The sequence below is a fragment of the Ascaphus truei genome, chromosome 1 (assembly GCF_040206685.1).
Source record: "Ascaphus truei isolate aAscTru1 chromosome 1, aAscTru1.hap1, whole genome shotgun sequence".
Taxonomy (NCBI): domain Eukaryota; kingdom Metazoa; phylum Chordata; class Amphibia; order Anura; family Ascaphidae; genus Ascaphus; species Ascaphus truei.
Genome location: NC_134483.1, coordinates 251,115,020 through 251,136,609, shown reverse-complemented (window position 1 = coordinate 251,136,609; position 21,590 = coordinate 251,115,020). Strand labels below are relative to the sequence as shown.

At 42.9% G+C, this 21,590-nt stretch overlaps 1 long non-coding RNA gene across 1 annotated transcript in view; it reads left to right on the top strand.

Annotated features, from left to right (window-relative positions):
• LOC142470655 (uncharacterized) overlaps window positions 1-21,134 on the top strand; it is a 104,324-nt gene extending 83,190 nt beyond the window's left edge. Inside the window, exon 4 of the long non-coding RNA XR_012789301.1 lies at window positions 21,064-21,134. This is a non-coding gene — a long non-coding RNA (uncharacterized LOC142470655). The remainder of the gene's footprint in view (window positions 1-21,063) is intronic.
• Window positions 21,135-21,590: the final 456 nt, after the last annotated feature.

Sequence of the window (21,590 nt, the reverse complement as noted above, 5' to 3'; positions counted from 1 at the left end):
TTGCACTATCTCGGGCACAATGTTGTCTTGGAAGAAAGCTTTATTCATGATTCCTATAGCAAGAACAGAAAAGTGCTCAAAAAACTGCACAATAGTACAGTACAGTGCATACAGTACGGTAAGGCAACACTAGTCAAGTACAGTGCATTAGGCGACATTATATTTGATACATTTTACCTTCAAAGATGACAATGCATCCCGGTCCATGCCTAGAGATGGCACCCCACACATGCAGCTTCACAGGGTGTTTTGGCCGTGGCTTCAAAGATAAGCGGCCTTTTTTGTGGAACGCAAATCTTGCAAATCTCTCCAGCGACACAGTAGACTCATCAGTGAAGATGCAATCCTGGAAAGTCTCCCCGCTGCCGATCCATTCCTGGGCCTAGAGCACTCTTTTGATTTTTTTTTGCGTCCCTTATCATGGGGTACGCTCTGTAATGACAAGAAATGAAAAAAATTTGCGGCACAGTGCAGTACAGTTTGCGAAACAACACTTTTACCTCCTGTACTGTCCAGTACTAAACTCACACGTCCATATTTCCATCCAATGCTGCGTCTCATCTTCTTTATGCTGCTCTCGGATACAGTCAGATTGTGCTTTTCCTGCAGAGTGTATTTGACCCTTAATGCACTCCTCTCATCATTCTCCTCACTTATTTTGTCCACCAGAAGAGTTGTCTCCCTACAATGTAAAGAAAATATATTGTTTTATTAATATGCAGCAATATAAAATGTATATACAGTAAATGTAATGTTGTAATATATAGTACATTAAATATAAATAGACAAAATATATATACTGTTGTACTATAAATATAAATATACAAAATAAATATACTGTTGTAATATAAATATAAATATACAGTACATCCTATTCAGTATATACCGTTGTAAGAATAATTGAAATATACAAAAAATGTATACTGCTGTACTATAAATATAAATAGACAAAATATATATACTGTTGTACTATAAATATAAATATACAAAATAAATATACTGTTGTAATATAAATATACAGTACATCCTATTCAGTATATACCGTTGTAAGATTAATTGAAATATACAAAAAATGTATACTGCTGTACTATAAATATAAATAGACAAACTACTGTACAATATGTTGTAATATAAATCAACAGAAATAACAACAGTATTACAGTAAATACAGAACAGTGCTGTAGATGTACAGTACAGTTTTCTATATTTTTTTTTTGTTAAGTTTTATAAATATACTTACGCGTTTTTTACCCTTGGTGCCTTTTTCCGGTCTCTGTTTTTTCCTTGTGCATGATAGCTCACGGTGGTTGCTGGCACAACGAGGTCAGAAGTAGCTAACCAGCGTTGGATAGCAGCAATTCGGTGTTCGCTCCTGTACTGTACATCTCCTTAATTCGCATGCTGAGATCCTTTGAAATCTTTTTAACAGGCATTGCTGCGAGTGGAAAGAAATACAAACACAAGAATGTATATTCGATGTTTAGTCGATGTGTATTCTATGTGCAGTCAATCCACAAAATTAATGGTGTATTTATACGGTAATGACTCACACGCCCACTTTCAACACCTGTACCTGGCCGCCATGCATAAAAGGTCACACACTTTGCATTGGCCACCACTCCAGGATCTTTATCTGAACTTGCCCTTGTCCAGATACTGTACTGCATTGTGCCACCTGCTTCCATGGAGCATCCCCGGTTCTATTGACGCAAGAACCCTCTCACCTCTGCCGTGCCTGTCATGCTGAAAAAGCGAAAGGCGGTTGCCGTTTCCACGCCAAGGGCAAAGCGACAGGCTAAGGCCAATAAAGAAAACCTTCTGCTGACCCCAAAGGTTAAGGGTTTTCTTAGACGTAAGCCTCATTATGTGAAGAAGATATACGGTAATATGCTCTCTACGCAAAACGAATGGCAGCCAACCCATCGGACCCGCAGACCACTTCCCATATGCTTCGATGACTCTGCTTTAGCTGTCCCGGAAATCTTCATCCCGTCTTCTCCACCCCCATCTTCTCCGGTTCCATCTGATGACGCTGCCGCCTCTGAAATCCACGGGTCACTGTCTTCTTTGCGCTTAGACGACTCTGCTTCTCGTCCGGAAATCCAAAGGTCACCTTCTCCATCCCTCTTCGACGCTACCGCTTCTCCTCTACCGGGTATCCACAGGTCACCTCCTCCACTCTCCATCGATGCCGCTTCTCTCCATGGAACCCCCATCTCATCCTCTGTTGCACCCATCCCCCCTAGATGTCCAGACGCCATGCACAAGGAGCAGCTCGTTGGACCGGATGCTGAATGGGATAAGTGTGGATCTCCCCGGGAATTCTATTGTGCTGGCAAATATAAATCTGCTTCTGGAGACCATGTTAAATGTGGAGCTATGGATGCTACAAATGGAGCAACGGATGGATCAACGGATGGAGAAGATAGAGGCTGACATTGCGGGCATACATTATTTGCTCGGTGCTAATGCCCCTGTTTCCCCGATGCCGGAGCAGGAGGGTGACATGGATGTGATGAATGGGACCTTCGACCCCCTTCCATCACCAAGCGCCCCCCCTCCACCACAAGATGTAGTGTACATGTATGCCATTGAGAAGGACATGACAACCCCGTCAAGACCACGCCAGGAGACAACACGGCGACCACGACCGGAGGAAAGCTTCCTCCCAGACCTCCTACCATCGCCCGTCGCCACAAGCACAACCGCTCCCAAAAGACCTACACCCGCTCGCATCGAAACAGTGCCCGACATCACCCTGCACGATCTGACAGCGGCGTTTAGGGAGAAGTACAGGGTGATGAGTGCTGGTGCACCCCACAAGTATGCCTTGATCATTTTTAAGCACCATGTTCCCTACACGTTGTACTGCGAGTGGGTGTTCAAAGTGAACTACGATGGGAATCGCGTAATAAAGGCCCTTCCTGCCAATTTAAGGAAAAACATTGTGGAAGAATTGCGACGTTTTTATACAGTTACAGATCCTGTAATGAAAGGCGTTAGAGACTGCATTAATGGCGTTTTGCGCCATGCAAGGAATCGGCCATGGATGGACAATGTGGAGGACTGTCAGTGAGACCATACTGTTGTGCTGAACTGTATTGTACTCTCCATGTTTTGCCCTACAGTACCTGCTGTACTTAAACAAAGGAGATGTTGTTGTGTGTTTTTTTTCACAGGACATGCACAACTCCAGTCCCTGAGGGCCGCAAACAGGCACGGTTTTCAATGTTGCCCTGAAAACCTGCCCTGTTTGCTGCCCTCTAGGACTGAACTGGTGCAGGTCTGACTGACAGTGTTGCGCACCATCCCACTGTACTGTACTGTATACAGTACTGGGTTTCTTTAATAAAGGAGATGTTACTTAAAATGTCACTTTAACTCCCTTTGCCCCATGCACCAAAAATGTTTTGTGGCAGAAGAATTTAATAAAGGCTGCAGAATGTATTATTGTGTGTTGATGGTTAGAATTGCTGTGCACTTTAAATGTTTCAATATTGTAAATAAATGTTTTTGTACTGACTCCACCAATAAAAGACCATGTTGAATTGCCTCACATTGTTTCCATTTGCTCCTTTGCCAGTGTAACAAATGTACTGTAGAGGCTTGCTGCACTGTTTTTTAACTGGCTGGTCGCGCAATTGGCGTAGGATCTACAATTGGCGTGGGAACTTCTGTTTTAGGGCACCTAGAAATAAAATTCATTTTGCCCCTAGATGTTAGGAACCTCCTCACTTGACCCCAACAGGGTCCGAGCAGTAATGGCGGCGAGAAAGGGTCACGCCGGTGAGGAGGGTCCTACCATTGAGCGCAATAGCGGAGAAAGCTTTGAACTGGCTAAGTCAGAATGAGCAGAAACCTGGAACCCAGAACTCCGGTTCGGTTTGTGCTAGAGGGCTCAAATTCGGTCACCATGTAGTCCTAGTTGCGACAGGATTGCATGGCAAATTGTGACCCTCTCGTGGCAACAGAACGGAGTCAGGGTGATGTTAAAGTTCAGGTTTCTGCCTTTGACTTGCATGGCAGAAAAAAAGCCACTTTGGTAATGTGCTTTTAAACTGTCTTTTGGTACCTCCGGTTCCGGGGGTCGTGCAAGGCTGATATTTTGCCACTATGGCAAGGGTCCTCCCGCATGGGGACAAGGTAAATTTCAACCCGCTCAGACCCACAGAACGGGTTATTTTACATTATATTCGCGCAATTGGCGTGGGAATTACTTAGGGCCGCGGTGAAGTTCACGGGCAATTGGCGTGGGAACTTCTGTTCTAGGGCACCTAGGAATAAAATTCTTTTTCCCCATAGATGTTTGGCACTGTATACCACTGTACAGTATACTGTGGAAGACACATAATGAAACGATACTGAATATGTAGAATAAATGCATAGTTTAATTTATTCAGGGTTTATTACACAGTATACTGTACGGCCGGAAAACATCAGCATACAGTACAATATTATCCATCGAAATCCCCCCATTAGCCGTTTTCTTTTCTGAGAAAAAATAAAAAGAAAAGTTTTAATGTACAGTACAATACAGTAATGGTCAGCCCCCTAAAGAAGTACCCAGCCAGCCCCACCAAAATAATACGGCAACAAGACAGTACTCACCATTGAATTTCCCATTCAGCTTGCGCCAGCACCGGTCCACTGCCAGTCCAGCTTTCTTCATCATCCACGTCGATAGTTGGCAGCGGGACTAGTTCATCTGTAGTCAGCAGGTGAGGCTGGAAATCGCTTAGGTACATGCAAGCTTCATCAAAACGGCACGCCAAATCCAGCTCAGCCTCAGGGTTGTCACTGACAGTGGGACCGTCATTGGAAGCCGGTGCTGGTGCTGGCGCATTGCTTGGCAGCGACTGTCGCTTCTTAGTTGGTTTTAACACGACCCTTTGCCTTTTGCCACCTCCATGATCATAGATACTGGAAAAACCCGGTGATACACACCAATACCCTCCAACAAATTGGGGCTCAATACGGTGAAAACAGGGGTCACTACATAACCTTTTCCTTACTGCACGCTTCCACGTATGAGGAGTTGGCGAAAATTTGTAAAAGTCATATTTTTCGATAAAATACTGATAAATTTGAGCAACTGTTGCCATCTTATCCTCTGTTGCATTAATCGCGGCCCATATCAAATACGCGTAACTTCTGTCAGGTTTTTGGAAAGCAGGCTGCACTTGAACACTCATGGCGGGTGGGTCTCTGGAGAATAGTGTAACACAAACTGAAACTGGTCTTTGTCTTTCTTTAATATGAAAAGCCTAAATTGATACATTTTGGCAACTCTTCCTTCAGTCTCAAGGCCAAGGCCAAGTTACAATGGCACACTGTGGTACAGTATCTTTTTTAAACGAAACACCTGCAAGCCGACACATTACTGATTCGGCGCATTACAATTCATGAATTTCTGCCATCTGGCGGACACGCGAAGCATTGCAGCCTATTAAAATCCGAACCATTATCAATAAACACATCAACCGCGCGTCAGCCGGCAATGCGCCTGGCTGGGAAGGCAAAAGGAGCCCGGCATGCTCCAGGTGAACAGCGTGGCATTCCAGGAACATGCCAGGTAAAAGCCAGTGATTTCTAAGAATAAAAGCTGCCGCAGCAGTATATGATGAAAAGGAATTTAAGTTAGAATACAAAGTTAAAATAGATATGACTTGTTTGAAAAATAATGTAAACATTGTATATAAAAATATGGGTGACATATTCTGATTGTATCAGAAAAAGTATAAGCTGAACGCCTGTATGCTAAAAATGAACCTAATAAAAAGATTTGTGGAAAAAAAACATTCACAAAAAAAACACAAGAATGATACAAAGCAATAAACAAAAATACATATAAAAGAAATAAGAACAAGCATTTGCCAAAAATGCATTGCTTGTCATTGTATTTACCTGTAGCCCTAAAGGGGCATAGATAAAGACATTGGCAGTCAATGGGCCAGCAAAAAAAAAAAAATAAGTTTAAAATTATATACAGTGAATGTTTTTTCTTACCTTTTAGATGTCTTCACCCTCTGATTTCCAATGTATCTGGAAGCTCTCGTTCTGAGATGCAATACTCCTCAACTTCAGGTAACCTTTTTCTTCTTTCTTCTTTCTTGTCTTCTGTATTTGTAATCCATTCCAAAGGAATGCCCAGTGGGCATGAGCTGCCACTATGCCAGGACACATGCATCCTGCCTATCTTCAAAACAAGCCACTAATAAAAAACACATTCAATTTTAATTTTAAAAATGCCACCAAAAAATTGACTGGCATGGTGGCACACCTGTGCCCTGTGGGCATGAGCTGCCACTATGCCATGCAATGGTGCACCTGCAAAAAATAAAAACATGCATAAAATAAAAACCACATTGCAATTTCAGAAAATTAAAGGCCAAAACACTAATTGAATGGCAAGGTGGCACACCCATGCCCTGTGTGCATGAACTGCCACTATGCCATGCAATGAGTAATCTTAAAAAAACACAATATTATAAAAAATCCATCTTTTTATTACTTTTTGATGTCTTTACCCACAAAATCCAACTTCAACAGCAACACCTGCAGCAGCAACTCCAGGTCCACAACACAATGATCTTCATCAGACACGGTCCACAGGTAAAAAAAATCTTTACGTTTTCTTTCTTTCCTTTTCTTCATCTTTATTTTGTAATCCATTTTGGGGTCTTCTTTATCTTCATCTGTACTTGTAATCCACTCGTGTTTTTTCTTTATCTTCCTCTTTGGCTTCATCTGTTCTTCTTCTGTTAAAACAATATGGAGGTGTTGCTTTATCAGCTCCGTGGCATCAAATAAGACTACACAGGCTTGTATAGGCCTGTGACGTCACATTTGGGAGGGAAGGCTTCCCACACCTCTGATCTCTGATTGGCTGGGATAACCATGTGACTTTTTTTTTGTTGAGGTGACGTCATCAAAAGAGAGTGAAGCCAGCCAATCAGAAAGGCTCAGCTTCTTGTCCCTTTTTGATGATGTCACAGAACCCATAATGCCTGGCATCAGATGGTTTACTAGAACCAATAGGATAGCGCAATAAAACAATGCAAATTCGATTGACAATGCACTCATTTTATCGACGTTTAGTGAATAGGCTCCAGGGTATATTGCTTTTTCTCTACGACAAAAATCTCAGTTTGATCTGTGTAACCTCTTACAATCTGCAGAAAATATAAAACAATTGTAGTTAAGTACGGTAAGTACTTAAATTTGGTGCAAATGTAAGCAATAAAAATCCCATTTAAAAACAGTTCACAGAAGCTAGATTCTGTAAATTGTTTTCAGTTACTTCTGAGTTCAAGAATAGTAACAGCAATTAGTTAATTTTCAATGAGGTATTAAATAATATATTAGATTTTGTTGTTGTACCCTATTACCATATTCTTTTTGTAGTTAGTTCAAGTATATTAATTAGTTAAATAGTACAAATAAATATTTCCACTGTTATGATTTTTCATTGTACAATTGTCATTATATTTTTCCAAGTTAAAATTCACAAAAATATTAAACAGAACAGAAATTGTACACAACAAATATTGTGTATAATATAATTTCATGTAGAGCCAAGCTACAGTATATCGGGCACAGAGTCAATCAATTCCAGTCTCACATTTCCTTTCCCTCTGAAATATTTCTCATTAATTAATATCAACATAAACACAATTAGGCAAAAGCGGACATTGTGAACTGTCATTATGAATCAATGTGCTATTGAATCATTGAATAAGAGTTAGATATTTGCTGTATTTCTATAATAGATGTTGGCAAACAGATAACCCCTGGGCTGCTTCACGGGAATAAGAACAGACTAGATAAAGCCCAAGGCAAATTTTTATTATTGGCTATGTGCTTTAGATAAAACATCATCTCACTTCATGTAAGATAGTAAATAGTAAGTCTATGAAGATTAACTATACAGGGGGTGTTTTCTAAACAACTGTTAATTTCAAAGCTATTCGTGTGAGACAGCATAGTTTTGTTTACAATTTAGTGACTCTCTTGTTATCTGATCTAATAAGAGGAAGGATGTAGACGCTTTATCAAAACTGGTGCAAAACCACTCCATGAAATCATATTTATGAAAGGAAAAATTCCACTGCTTTTAAGTGCAGTTTTTGTCCCAGTTCTGCAGCCAGGTTACTTTGTTAAATAATCCCCTTTATACTTAGTATTGAGAAATAAATATCTACGTAAAACAGAAGACTATCTTGGAAAATGCCAAAATGTCTTCTGCTTTTGATAATGTCTACTACCCTCTTTTCCAACCGTATGCATTCTTCACTCGCTTGGCATCCCTTGAACTGCAATCTCCTGATTTTCCTCCTACACTCTCACTGCTCCTTGAGTGTCTCCTTCGCAAAAAAAATTATTTCCTCCATGGATCTCTATGTTGCTGTACCTGAAGGATCTGTTTTAAGTCCCCTACTTTTCTTTCTATATAATCTTTCTGGGTGGCTTTATTTTTAACTCCTTTGGCCTTTGCCATCATCTTTATGACACACAAAATTTGTATCTGCCAGACCTTGCATCTGAAATCCAGTCACAATTCACAGATTGCTTATCAGCAATCTCTGACTGGAGGACCTTTTGCCGCCCCAAATTTAACTCAACATTTCTAAGATGGAGCTCTATGTACAACCTCCTAAGGAAGGCCTCATCATTCCCTTTACTACTACACTCAATATAGTACTATATTCCACCGGTCTCGCCAACACATATTCTAGGGGTTACATTTTACTCCTTCCTCTCCATCTCCCATTATAAACACTGTTACTAAATCTTGCAGTTTCTTCCTTCGTCTGTCCTTCAACTACTAAAACACTTATGGAAAAAATGACCCTGCAGTATAGTGCAGGGGAGACAGAGGGGGGGGGGACCATATTGTGATCTGTAGTAAAAATGGGACCTCAATATAAACACAAAAAATGCCTATCGTTCTCCAATAATATCTAAGGAAACATAAACTCCCATGGTAAATAGGGAATGAGGTATACGAGAGTACACAAATATGGTCAGGGCAAAGGTCCTGGCTAAAAAAGAAACCCACAATTGCTTTCTATGGGGGCAACAATAGGTAGGACAAAATCTAATCCCAGGCATGTGACCTGAAAGATGCCAAACGACGCAAAACAAAAAAAGTTTATTAAAGCATAATAGGGATGTAATCGGGGTAGGGTATATATACACAAGTGTGTTTAAAAATAGGTGGTGGCGACACAGTGTTAAAGAAGGTGTAAGGCTCCTCCTAAGCCCACAGTGGGTACCTTGTACTAAAGGGAGAGTTAGTCCCTAAACGTAGATAGGAAGTAGAATATATCCAAAAACCTATACCAGGTTCCTCAAAGTAAGCTCCTCCTGGCTAAACTGTAGAGACACTGGTTTCCCTAGTTCACACAGTCAGCAGTACTGTATGTATAGCTTTTTACACAGTAACCAAATGCAGATAGAGTGTAACATATTACATATAATGCAATTTTGACCCTAATACACAAGCCTTATGCCCAGATGTCCGCTCACAATGAGCCCTTTGCAACAATATGTATAGACATAGATAGCGTGTTAGGCTACATTGTAGGGAAAAGAACAGCATAAAAACAGCTTGGCCGGTGTATACACACAACACTTAAACACTGAAAATAGCCTATTCCCTAGGCTCTACTCCACTGATGTTTCCCGTCAGATATCTCAGAGGGACACAGGTAAATGGGTCATAAATATGTAGCATGTAATAAGCCTGTGTAGCCTTGCAAGCCTTATTATAGAGTAATTGCATAAGGTAAAAAGGAAAAGGTGTATAGACACCAGCGCTATACAACCAGTTATCCGGGCATGTATCCAGGCACTCGGTTTGCAGCAGCTCCTAACACAGCGGGTCGCCACCACCGACTTCAGTGTGATGCCGTCATCTAAAACCGAAGGTCCGTTTCGCGTATAGAATTACGCTTCATCAGGGTAGGAGTGGTAATGTATTCTGTTCCTCTCCTTCCTTAAGTACCCTACCTCACAATCAGAGGGAGCTGCTAGGAGAATCCTTATTGGTTGACTCAGTCTAAGCTGTGTCTTGATTAAGACTCTGATCCTTATTATGATAGAGCTCAAAATGGGTATTTAGCTGTTTGCAGTTGGCATAATGTAAATGGATTGAAGGTTGCTTAGAATCCTATGATTGAGTATATACTGTGGGAACAATTATCCATAATACTAGATTTCACTGCCTTGCCGTGATAGCAGATAGCTACACATAATGTATTGCAATAAATCATGATAAGTTAACTCCCTGTTTCTTGCTTGTGTCTCTTTATTAATTGCGCAGAAAGTAATGAAGGTATATTTGAACAGGTCCCTATGTGTTGCATAGTCAAATGTTAAGCATAATGTGATACACAATAATTGCTCGAAAGCGGAAACAGCTGTAACGAGGCACCAGGTATGTTATGAACTCAATGCTGGCATGATAGCACATAACAAAATATATTTTATGTCCACTTGAGACTTTGAGTCAATTTTACTTGAACCATAGATAATACACATAAATATAGACAGTCATCTGAGATAGTCCAAGCTCTACACTGAGACAGAGTGCCTTTTTTTTAACCTCCTTCTGTTTCTGCTGCAAGTCAGCAATATCTTCGTCCGAGCGGGTCTGTTTCTTGACCATGGTGGAAATAATAGTGTCTTTGCTGTCTTCAGCTCTGTCATCCAGTCCTCTAAGTCACTACGTAAGTGACGCTCCGTGTTGATCACTGTTCCACAGTCAAAGGCGATAGATAACAGATCACTTTGTAGCTTGGCATTAGCTTCTATCTCAGTTTAAATTGTTTACAGAGGGTATCAGAGTCCTGCCTGGTATTTTTCAGGGCATCTTCAGGGCTGGTCAAGGGATCGTCACTCATTGGTTCCGGCTCCGCTTCCCTGGTATAGTTTGAGGGTTTATCACTATCAGCACTAGACAGACACTTCTTTGCAGTACCTGAATTCTGCCTTGGGTCCTCTGAATATTCGGTCATCCATGGGACGAATTATCCATTTCCTCTAGGCTGCAGGACATCTCGGCCCCCCTTTAACCCATGGGATGTGCGGACATGTCTGATCCTTCCATGGTAATTGAACATTTTCTTTTTCTGCCTTTTGGACGACTCTGTTGTTCCATCAGGGATACTGTGGTCTCCTTCTAGGTTTGAAACTTCATCAGTTTTAAAGCATTCACTATGCTTTGCTTGCAATTGCGTTTGCTGGCAGGAATTTACGGGGTCGTAGAGACCTGTTTGTTCGGTGCTTACCGAGTTTAGGCACCTCCACCATCCTAGGAGTGTGTTGTGGATGCATCTTGTTTCAGGTTCCCCATAAGAGATATATTCACCTTATCCTCATAAGACCGGAATGGTCACTCTTCCATGGGGTAGGGTTCATTACAGGAACGCTGCATCTTGTCTTCCATTTTGGTTTTGGTTTCCTGACCTCGGGAGGCGCTATTGCAGCTGTATTTACTATATTCGCTAGAACCCAATCTGGTAGTCCTACAGGTGGGCAGACTTTGCTTGCAGAGTTTGTAGCTCTCACAGGGGTCTCTGTAGACTTTTTCTTCTTCTTTACTTTGGAATGTTTGAAACATAAACAGTACTGTGCACACATTCTCTCAGTGATACTGGGTGTGCACATGCTAAGTAAAACTTATGTACCTTCCTTGTGACCACAGTGCATTGCTTGCAGCTGCAGTTCCTTGGCTTGTTGAAAAAAAATATTCCTCTGGCTGTTGCCCTTTTTCTGGGGATATGTAGGGATCATCCTCATCATCCAAATAAGGCCTGAAGGGACACTGCTCAATGTGGCTGGGCTCTTTACACCAGGAACACATTTTCTTCCCCATTCTTTCAGAGCCTGTATTTGACTTCAGCTAGGCGGGCATTATAAAATCCCATGGAATTTTTTTTCCACAAGTGGTGGGGTAGACTCACAGCATCAGTCCCTTGTGTGGGTCACCATCTCTCGCAGTTCTCCCAGTCAAACTGTGGTGTTGTGGCTTTCTCCAGTGCAGTTACGTTTTCCTGTTTGGGTGTGTAGCCCTTTAATTCTTGTCACTTCTGCATGTGTTTTGTTGCTCAGACTGTTGCAGAAACTTACAGATGCAGTGGACGTTAATCAAACATTTCACGCGTTGTATCCTTTTGCTTACCTGGTCATAGGTTATGTGGTAATTGGTGCGTCACAAAAATAAGCTCACAAGTGTATAAATCTATTTAGAGTGAATCCAATGTCCAGAACAACTGTATAATTACAGAGATTGTCACCCCAGGGAGAAGTGGGGACCTAGTCGTGCCCACACAGCTATCACATAGAACAGTCCGTAGGGAAACATCACCAACCCATGGGGTATGACAAAGAAACAATCCAGCACTAGAAAGGTAATAGCAGAAGGGCTAATGCCCTTTACCTGACTGTGTTATTTCCAGATAGGATAGACTCTCCAACGTGCAGTCCTTAGGAATGGAGTTCAGAACATGTAGGAGAAGGAGGAGCACAACCATCCGCATCCAAAGTGCAAAAAATGAATTCGGGCAACTCGCAATGAAATAAAACAGTGTAATTTATTGAATCAGCTGAGCAATGGAGTAGGAAAACGCACCAACGCATTTTGTCCAACAGGACTTTCTCAACGTGTGGGGAAACAGATACAGGCATACAATTTCGTGCCAAAACCGGCCTATAGTGACGTCATCATTGCGCGTCCCAAAACTGAGTCGCATCAGTGAGGTTCCACTCGCATACTGCTGCGGCCGAGTTTATTCGAGCATTTGCCCATTCTCGGCCGCAGCAGTAACCTGGCGCGTGCCGGAGGGTGCCGGGCGCGCGCCGAAGCCTCGGAGGAGAGGCCCGCCGATCGTGGGCTTCCCCCTCTCCTCACCGGGTCCGCAGGGTCCCCCGGAACGTCCCACCGCCGTCCTCACATCCGCGCGACACCAGGGCTCCCTCGGGGAGCCCTGGGCACGCGTACAGGCGGCACAGGCACCCGATGACGCGTGACCGCGCATCCGTGATGCGCGGCACGCTGAGGGAGTGCGGCTCGCAAGCCAGGACATATCCCGGCTTGCGGAATGAGCCGTACTCAAATAAAGTGTGCCGCCTGTGTAGGGCAATGGAATCAGCTGACATAACATAACATTGAATAACAAAACTTTAATCAGCCAAGATCAATGCATGCATATGCGTGTCATCACATTTCTGCACGTGCGTGTCCTGATGTTCCTAATTAAGTTATTGTACAGTAAGATACAGTGCATTTCCTCACAGAGTCACTAGATACTGTATCAGCTAGACAGTAGTAAATATGCAGCCACCATTATTAGATCACTTGCCTTGGAAAATCTGGGGCAATCTCACAGTAAATGCCTCAACATGCCTCAACATTTCTGTGAGATTCCTAATGGCCTATCGAATTAACACAGCAGGTGGGTCCCTGCAGTCCCATTCAAACTGAATGGGACTGCAGGGACCCCTGCTGTGTTAATTAGATGGGCCATTGTCACGGTAGACCAGGTTTTACTAACACATTCATACCGGGATTCTGGATTGAGCACACAAGATGAGCAAAATTAATTGTAATTTATTTCCTTTTAAGACAAACACACAATTAGTCAATAAAGCACTTACTGGAATGGAGAAACGAAATCAAATGTCCACGGAACTAAACAAAGGCTCTGGGCACCCCTGCATGCATGCAAGTGGGTGCACGATTTGAGTCGTGCGGCATTCCTTGGCTAGGGGCGCAAATTTTCACCCCTATATCTTCGCCGAAGGGAAATATTTCGTAATGTCCTTACAGGATTAGTTCGGGAATCCTTAGCTCAAACGAATTCTGGAAGAGGGGTGCAAACCTTCATTACGCTGTAGTTAACCCCTCACACTCCGGGACCGCTGATGCTAAACCTTGGACGTTTCTTGGTTGATCTTAGGTGAATCTTAGATGAACTGACTAGGACTGGGCTGCAGGCATTTTTAAAAACTTTCCCTATCCCATCTGTTAACATGTGTAGCCAATCTGTGGCGTGGGAAATTCCTCCCTGATTACTCACACACTTTTGCCAGGTGGATAACTCCTGGCTCTCTGGCTTCAGAACAGTGACTGAGCCTCTGCAACAAATGTCATCTTCCCCCACTTGACACTCGCATAACTAGACATCTGTCAAGACACCTGTTCCCCTCTCCCCCTCCTCACTTAACACCTTAGAAGGTCAGTCCCAGACACAGCGGAACCACCTCAGCATGGGGGCTGACAAGTCTAAATTATGCAGTGCTTCCTCCGAGGTGTCCTGCTAGGCATTTCAAAGCCCAGTTACACCCAATTACACCCCTTAGTGTCACCTCCTTTCTGGCAGGAATGAAGGAGATTCCCCTTCTGTCTATAATGTTAACACAGATAAATGAGGTTAGCTTTAATTAATCAATTTTTATAATACATTTACCCCCTATTACTCAGGGGAACCCTGTTATCTGACGTAAACATTTTCCTTACCCACCAATAAATTAACCCTTATGCCCCATGTAGGCTGGGAGGTATTCATTAACCCTTAATATGGTGATTTGTCCTGGAGGGTGCATATAGACAGTTTATACACATTCACAGGACTGCAGCCAGCAGTTGGCTGCGGAGCTGACACTCTATGTTTTAACTCAAAATTTAAACCCTACAACTCTCTCCACCTTATCCCTGGTGAGAGAGTTATGGAACCCCTCACTTGGTCCTGGGGTTCAGGCATATCCTGGGACCTGGAAGGTAACCCAGTTCCCTGCCTGGTTTTACTGCCCTGGTTTGTGCGAAAGCAGGGAGATTTGACAGTGAGCTGCAACCTGCGTTCCAGGGAGGATTTTAGTCGGAGGTCTGTGTTCTGCATGTCCTCAGGAATCTGGGGGAATTGCTGAGTTCATGTTTCAGGGTAACACGCAACATGCCCCCACCCTTTCTACCCAAACACACCCTGACAACAGTTTACTGTAAAATCATCCCTGACTCTCACGCCTGGCACATTCCCGCTGGTTAGCACTCCTGGAACAGTAAAACCACATACATCTTATTATACCAACAGTTATATAACACAATTGGGTTGAAGAGCTGACACTCACATTTCCCCACGGGCACATTTTAGAAATGTTAAAATACATTTTAGGACTGCAGTCAGCTGTGGCTCGCAGAACTGACACTCCACAGTCACCTTTTATGACTCAGCCCCCCCCCCCCCAGGTGGGCATAATGCTTTAATTGTGTGAGGAATCTGCTCCTGGGTTTGGCTGGAACCCATCCTTCCGAAGATTTGCAGGTTCTAGACAAAATTTTCCCTGCTTCTGCAATCACCTGCCTCTTGCTGCCTCCTGTGCAGCTCTGGCCTGATTGGCCTCATGTGCTGTCTAGATACTGCCCTGCCCTCAGGAAGTTGCTGGACATAGACTTTGCAATACCAGTTGCAAGTAACTGTGCTTGTCACAGACTCACTGTTTGGTCAGATTGGCTTCCCAAGGCCTTCTTGCATAGTAGCCCCGGTGCTGCTTTCCTTGTTCCTGGGAGTCTTTGCCTTCGCGGTGCTGAAGCGGCTATGCTGGTTGCCCCAGTGTTTCCTGTGGCGTGTCTGCATCCCTGGTTCCTGTAGCCTTCACTCGTCTCTGTTCCTGTTCCCTCCTTCCAGAAACCCTGTCACGCGGAAGCGGCTTCTATGAACTTTTTCTGCCTTTCCGTGCTGAAGCATTGGATTCCCAGCACAGTGGCTTCTGGTTCCTGCTTCCTCCAAGCTTCTTCCACTCAAGGTTCATGCCTTCTACACTGAAGTAGCTTCACCCAAGATTGCCTGATAATGACGACCTCGGCTCGTATCCTCGACCACCGCTCCTGTGCCGCTTGCCTTGACCCCTGCCTGGATGACTTTAACCCTGCTTTCTCCAATCCTGACCTGGCTATGTTTGACTATGGACTGCGCAACTCTGAACTGGCTTCGAGGCCTAAGGTCGGTGTTTTCATATCCCCACCTCAGCCCCGTGGCCCGGTCCCAGTTTGTGGCGAGCACGATCGTGACAAATTGGTGGCCTGGGGACACTTTCATCGTCACAGCCATTAGGAATCTCACAGAAATGTTGAGGCATATTGAGGCATTTACTGTGAGATACCTTAGTGTTTACCCAGGCAAGTGATCTAATACTGGTGGATGCATCTGTACAGTACTTTGACTGTGCTGTTAGTGTATCTAAATAGTAGCAAACACTTTAATTTCTAGCTTTATACTGTATTTTGTACATACAGTATTCTGTACAGTATACAGTATCAATAACATTGTTATATATTTAAATGCCTTTAGAACTTTAGGTATAGTACTACTGTAAGTGTCTAGACAGTAAAAACATGAACACACAAAAAAGTATATTTAAAGAATGAACATTTTTATTTGGACAGGCTAACAAAGGGAAAAATAATAATAGAACAATACAACGTCGCCTCTTCTTCTGAATGTAAAATATGTATTCCGCGAATGAGAGTTTCTCAAATTGGAACCTTGTTGAAACGCATATGTGTGTCATCACATTTATCCGTATGCGTGCATGGCAAATTGGAAACTTGTTGAAACACATACTATATGCGTGTCATCACATTTCTGCGCATGTGTGTCCTGATGTTCCGTATTAAATTACTGTACAGTAAGATACAGTGCATTTCCTCACGGAGTTGCTAGATACTGTATCTGTTAGACAGTAGTACAGTACTACTGCTGTTAGTGTATCTAAATAGTAGCAAACACTTTAATTTTCCAGGTTTATACTGTATTTTTACATACTGTATTCTGTACAGTATATAGTATCTATAAATGTTTTATATATTTAAATGCCTTTAGAACTTTAGTTATAGTACTACTGTAAGTGTCTAGACAGTAAAAACATGAACACACAAAAAGTACAGTATATTTAAAGAATGTACATTTATATTTGGACAGGATAATAAAGGGAAAAATAATAATAGAACAATACAACATTGCCTCTTCTTCAAAATGTACAATCTTGTCTTTTCCTTTTTCGCAATGGCTGGTGCTTTTTGGACATCTGGGTCTGTAAAGAATGATAATATTGAATATTGTCTATCGCACCATACATTATGGTTAAAAAATGCCTACATCTTCTCTCAAGTTTTAAGCGTGATCTACTGAACACCAAGAGTCACTGATTAATTGTAATTGGCTACTCATACAGGACTTGTTCAACCAGTGTGTATTAGTGCTGCTACAGTATACGAAGTGTCAGACTTTCAAGTTAGTATTGCCACAACAATGTTACATTCTTATGGGAAAATTGTTTCTCTGTATCCTCAGCTAAAAGGCTAAAAGGAGCTAAATGGACCATGACACCAGTACAGACCATAATTATTCAGAACTGTATCTTCTGCTTTTGGGGGGGAGGAGATAAACATGCATGGCTTCGGGTACAGTACTTTACATTAGGACTAGAGGTTTACATTAGATTTGGGGGGAAAGGACTTGGCATGCATGGATTGGAGCACTGTGTCTTACCAGGCAGTTTTGCCAGGAGAGTTTCCTGCACCAAGGAGGGGTTTCCTCCGCATTCTCTTTGCCCAGCTCCAGACATGCACATGCAAAACAGAAATAGAAAAAAAAATATTATACCATGACATCAGCACAGACAAGGAGGGTTTTTTCCTACGCGTTCTCTTTGCCCAGCTCCAGACATGCAAAATAGAAACTAAGCATTAAACAATTAAATCATTTTTAACAATCAACTGTCTTTTTATTAGATTAAAAACATTGGCGGTTCATCAATATTTAAAAAAAATGTATAACTAGTAGTCATCAAACAGGTTGGAGGACTTCCAGGGAAGAGCCCTTGTATGCCTCAAAACGGCATTGATGCTGTCTCTGACAGTTTTCACAAGTTGACTGTTAAAATTAAAATAGCGCTTCACTTCCTCCATAATTGATCTCCTTAAATTTGCAGGAAGACCAATCTTGTGTTTATTGCCTTCATAATTTACATTTTTGGTCCACTCGTTGAACAGCTCAAAACTGATGTGGTCTTTAAAGATGAACTGAGAATGTTTCTAAGGTAGACCACCACATCTGATCTTGTATTTCTCATGGATGCTCGGTGCAGGTCCCTCAGCATCATGTCTGGGACCAGTACAATCCTGGGTGCTTGAGAGGATGTTCTTCTGGCATCGGACGGGGGTAAATGGTCTGGGAGGATGCTTTCCTCCTGTTGTGGCCTTACCGGGGTTGTCATCGCTCCAACAGAAGAGTATGTGTGTATCCTATAAGCGTGAAGTTCAAATTGAGGGATTGAGAGGGTGCACAAGGGGGGGGTATGCGGTTCCTCCATGGGAGAATAAGGTGCCACCAGGTCACCTTCCTGCTCCTGCATCAGACATACAGGGGCAGGGACTCCAAGCAAAGAATTGAGCCCCGCAATGTTCCTCTCAATCTTATCCAGACGAACACTCATGTAACTATCCATATTCTCCATGCGCTCCAAAAGATGATCCATCTTGGCCTCCATTCTGCCCCTATTGCTCTATGGAGTGGTAAGTCATTTCGATACCACTAAAAACATCCAGCATGCGAACGACAGAGCTGGATCTTGTGTAAGTAGTGCTGATGTCATCCAGATGGACATCGGTGTGTCTGGGTGATGGTGGAGGTGAGCAGGGCACATCGGGATGAACATCAGCATGGTTGGGTGCTGGCAGAGGTGAGCAGGGGACTTCTGGACGAACATCAGCGTGGCTGGTTGATGGCAGTGAAAAGTCTGGGATATCGAATTTGGCTTCGGTTGGTGCTGGAGGAGGCGAGCAGAGGACTTCGGGAAGAACTTCATCGTGGCTGGGTGCTGCGGAGGTGAGCAGGGGACATCAGGATGAACATCGGCATGGCTGGCTGATACATAGTAACATAGTAGATAAGGTTCAAAAAAGACATAGGTCCATCAAGTTCAACCTATGCTAAATTTAGACAACAGATACTTTATCCTATATCTATACTTACTTATTGATCCAGAGGAAGGCAAATAAAAAACCCAGTGTCATATCATCCAATGATCTCATAAGGGGAAAAATAAATTCCTTCCTGACTCCAAGAATTGGCAATCAGATTAATCCCTGGATCAACATCCTTCCCATGTATACTTATTTGGTATATCTCTGTATACCTTTCCCATCAAAAGATGTCCAACCTTTTTTTGAACAAATCTATTGTATCTGCCATCACTGTCTCATGGGTAATGAATTCCACATTTTAACTGCCCTTACTGTAAAGAACCCTTTCCTTTGTTGCTGGGGAAATCTCCTTTCCTCCAACCTTAAGGGATGGCCCAGAGTTCTTTGTACTGCCTGTGGGATGAATAGTTATTTTGAAAGCTCCTTGTATTGTCCACGAATATATTTGTATATAGTTATCATATCCCCTCTTAGACGCCTCTTTTCTAATGTAAATAAATCTAATTTAGATAGCCTCTCCTCATAAGTTAGATTGTCCATCCCCTTTATTAATTTGGTGGCTCTTCTCTGCACTCTCTCTAGTTCCATAATGTCTTTTCTTAGGATTGGTGCCCAAAATTGTACTCCATATTCAAAGTGTGGTCTTACTAATGCTTTGTAAAGGGGCATAATTATGTTTACTTCCCTTCCATCCATTGCCCGTTTGATGCAAGATAAGATCTTGTTTGCCTTGGCAGCTACTGCATGACTTTGGGCACTATTGCTAAGCCTGCTGTCTACAAGCACTCCTAAATCCTTCTCCATCAAGGATTCCCCCATTATATCTCCTTTTAATTTGTAAGTCGCCTTTTAATTCTTGCATCCCAATGCATAACCTTACATTTATCTGTATTAAACCTCATCTGCCATTTTCTGCCACGTTTCCAGTCTCTCCAAGTCCTTCTGAAGAGAAATTACATCCTGCTCTGATTCTATTACTGCTCCGGCAGCTTTTATTCGAAGTAATCACCGGCTTGTCCCTGGCATGTTCCTGGAATGCCACGCTGTTCACCCGGAGCATGCCGGGCTCCCAGCCAGGGTCATGCCCGGCTGACGCGCGGTTGATGTGTTTATTGATAATGGTTCGGATTTTAATAGGCTGCAATGCTTCGCGTGTCCGCCAGATAGCAGAAATTCATGAATTGTAATGCGCCGAATCAGTAATGTGTCGGCTTGCAGGTGTTTCGTTTAAAAAAGATACCGCACCACAGTGTGCTATTGTAACTTGGCCTTGGCCTTGAGAATGAAGGAAAAGGTTGCAAAAATGTAGCAATTTAGGCTTTTCATATTAAAGAAAGACAAAGACCAGTTTCAGTTTGTGTTACACTATTCTGCAGAGACCCACCATGAGTGTTCAAGTGCAGCCTGCTTTCCAAAAATGGGCCGCGATTAATGCAACAGAGGATAAGATGGCAACAGTTGCTCAAATTTATCAGTATTTTATCGAAAACTATGACTTTTACAAATTTTCGCCAACTTCTCATACGTGGAAGCGTGCAGTAAGGAAAAGGTTATGTAGTGACCCCTGTTTTCACCGTATGGAGCCCCAATTCGTTGGAGGGTATTGGTGTGTGTCATCGGATTTTTCCCGTATCTATGATCCTGGAGGCGGCAAAAGGCAAAGGGTCGTGTTAAAACCAACTAAGAAGCGACAGTCGCTGCCAAGCAATGCACCAGCACCAGCACCAGCACCAGCACCGGCTTCGAATGACGGTCCCACTGTCAGTGACAACCCTGAGCCTGAACCTGCGGCTGAGCTGGATTTGGCGTGCAGTTTTGATGAAGCTTGCATGTACCTAAGCGATTTCCAGCCTCACCTGCTGACTACAGGTGGACTAGTCCCGCTGCCAAATATCGACGTGGATGATGAAGAAAGCTGGACTGGCAGTGGAACGGCGCCAGGGCAAGCTGAATGGGAAATTCAATGGTGAGTACTGTCTTGTTGCCGTATTATTTTGGTGGGGCTGGCTGGGTACTTCTTTAGGGGGCTGACTATTACTGTACTGTACATTAAAACTTTTCTTTTTGTTTTTTCTCAGAAAAGAAAACGGCTAATGGGGGGATTTCGATGGATAATATTGTACTGTATGCTGATGTTTTCCGGCCGTACAGTATACTGTGTAATAAACCCTGAATAAATAAAACTATGCATCTATTCTACATGTTCAGTATCTTTTCATTATTTGTCTTCTACAGTATACTGTACAGTGGTATACAGTGCCTAACATCTATGAGCAAAAATAATTTTATTCCTAGGTGCCCTAGAACAGAAGTTCCCACGCCAATTGCCTGTGAACTTGACCGCGGCCCTAAGTAGTTCCCATGCCAATTGCGCGAATATAATGTAAAATAACCCGTTCTGTGGGTCTGAGCGGGTTGAAATTTACCTGGTCCTCGTGCGGGAGGACCGTTGCCATAGTTGCAAAATATCAGCCTTGCACGACCGCCGGAACCGGAGGTACCAAAAGACTGTTTAAAAGCACATTACCAAAGTGGCTTTATTTCTGCCTTGCAAGTCAATGGCAGAAACCTGAATTTTAACATCACCCTGACTCCGTTCTGTTGC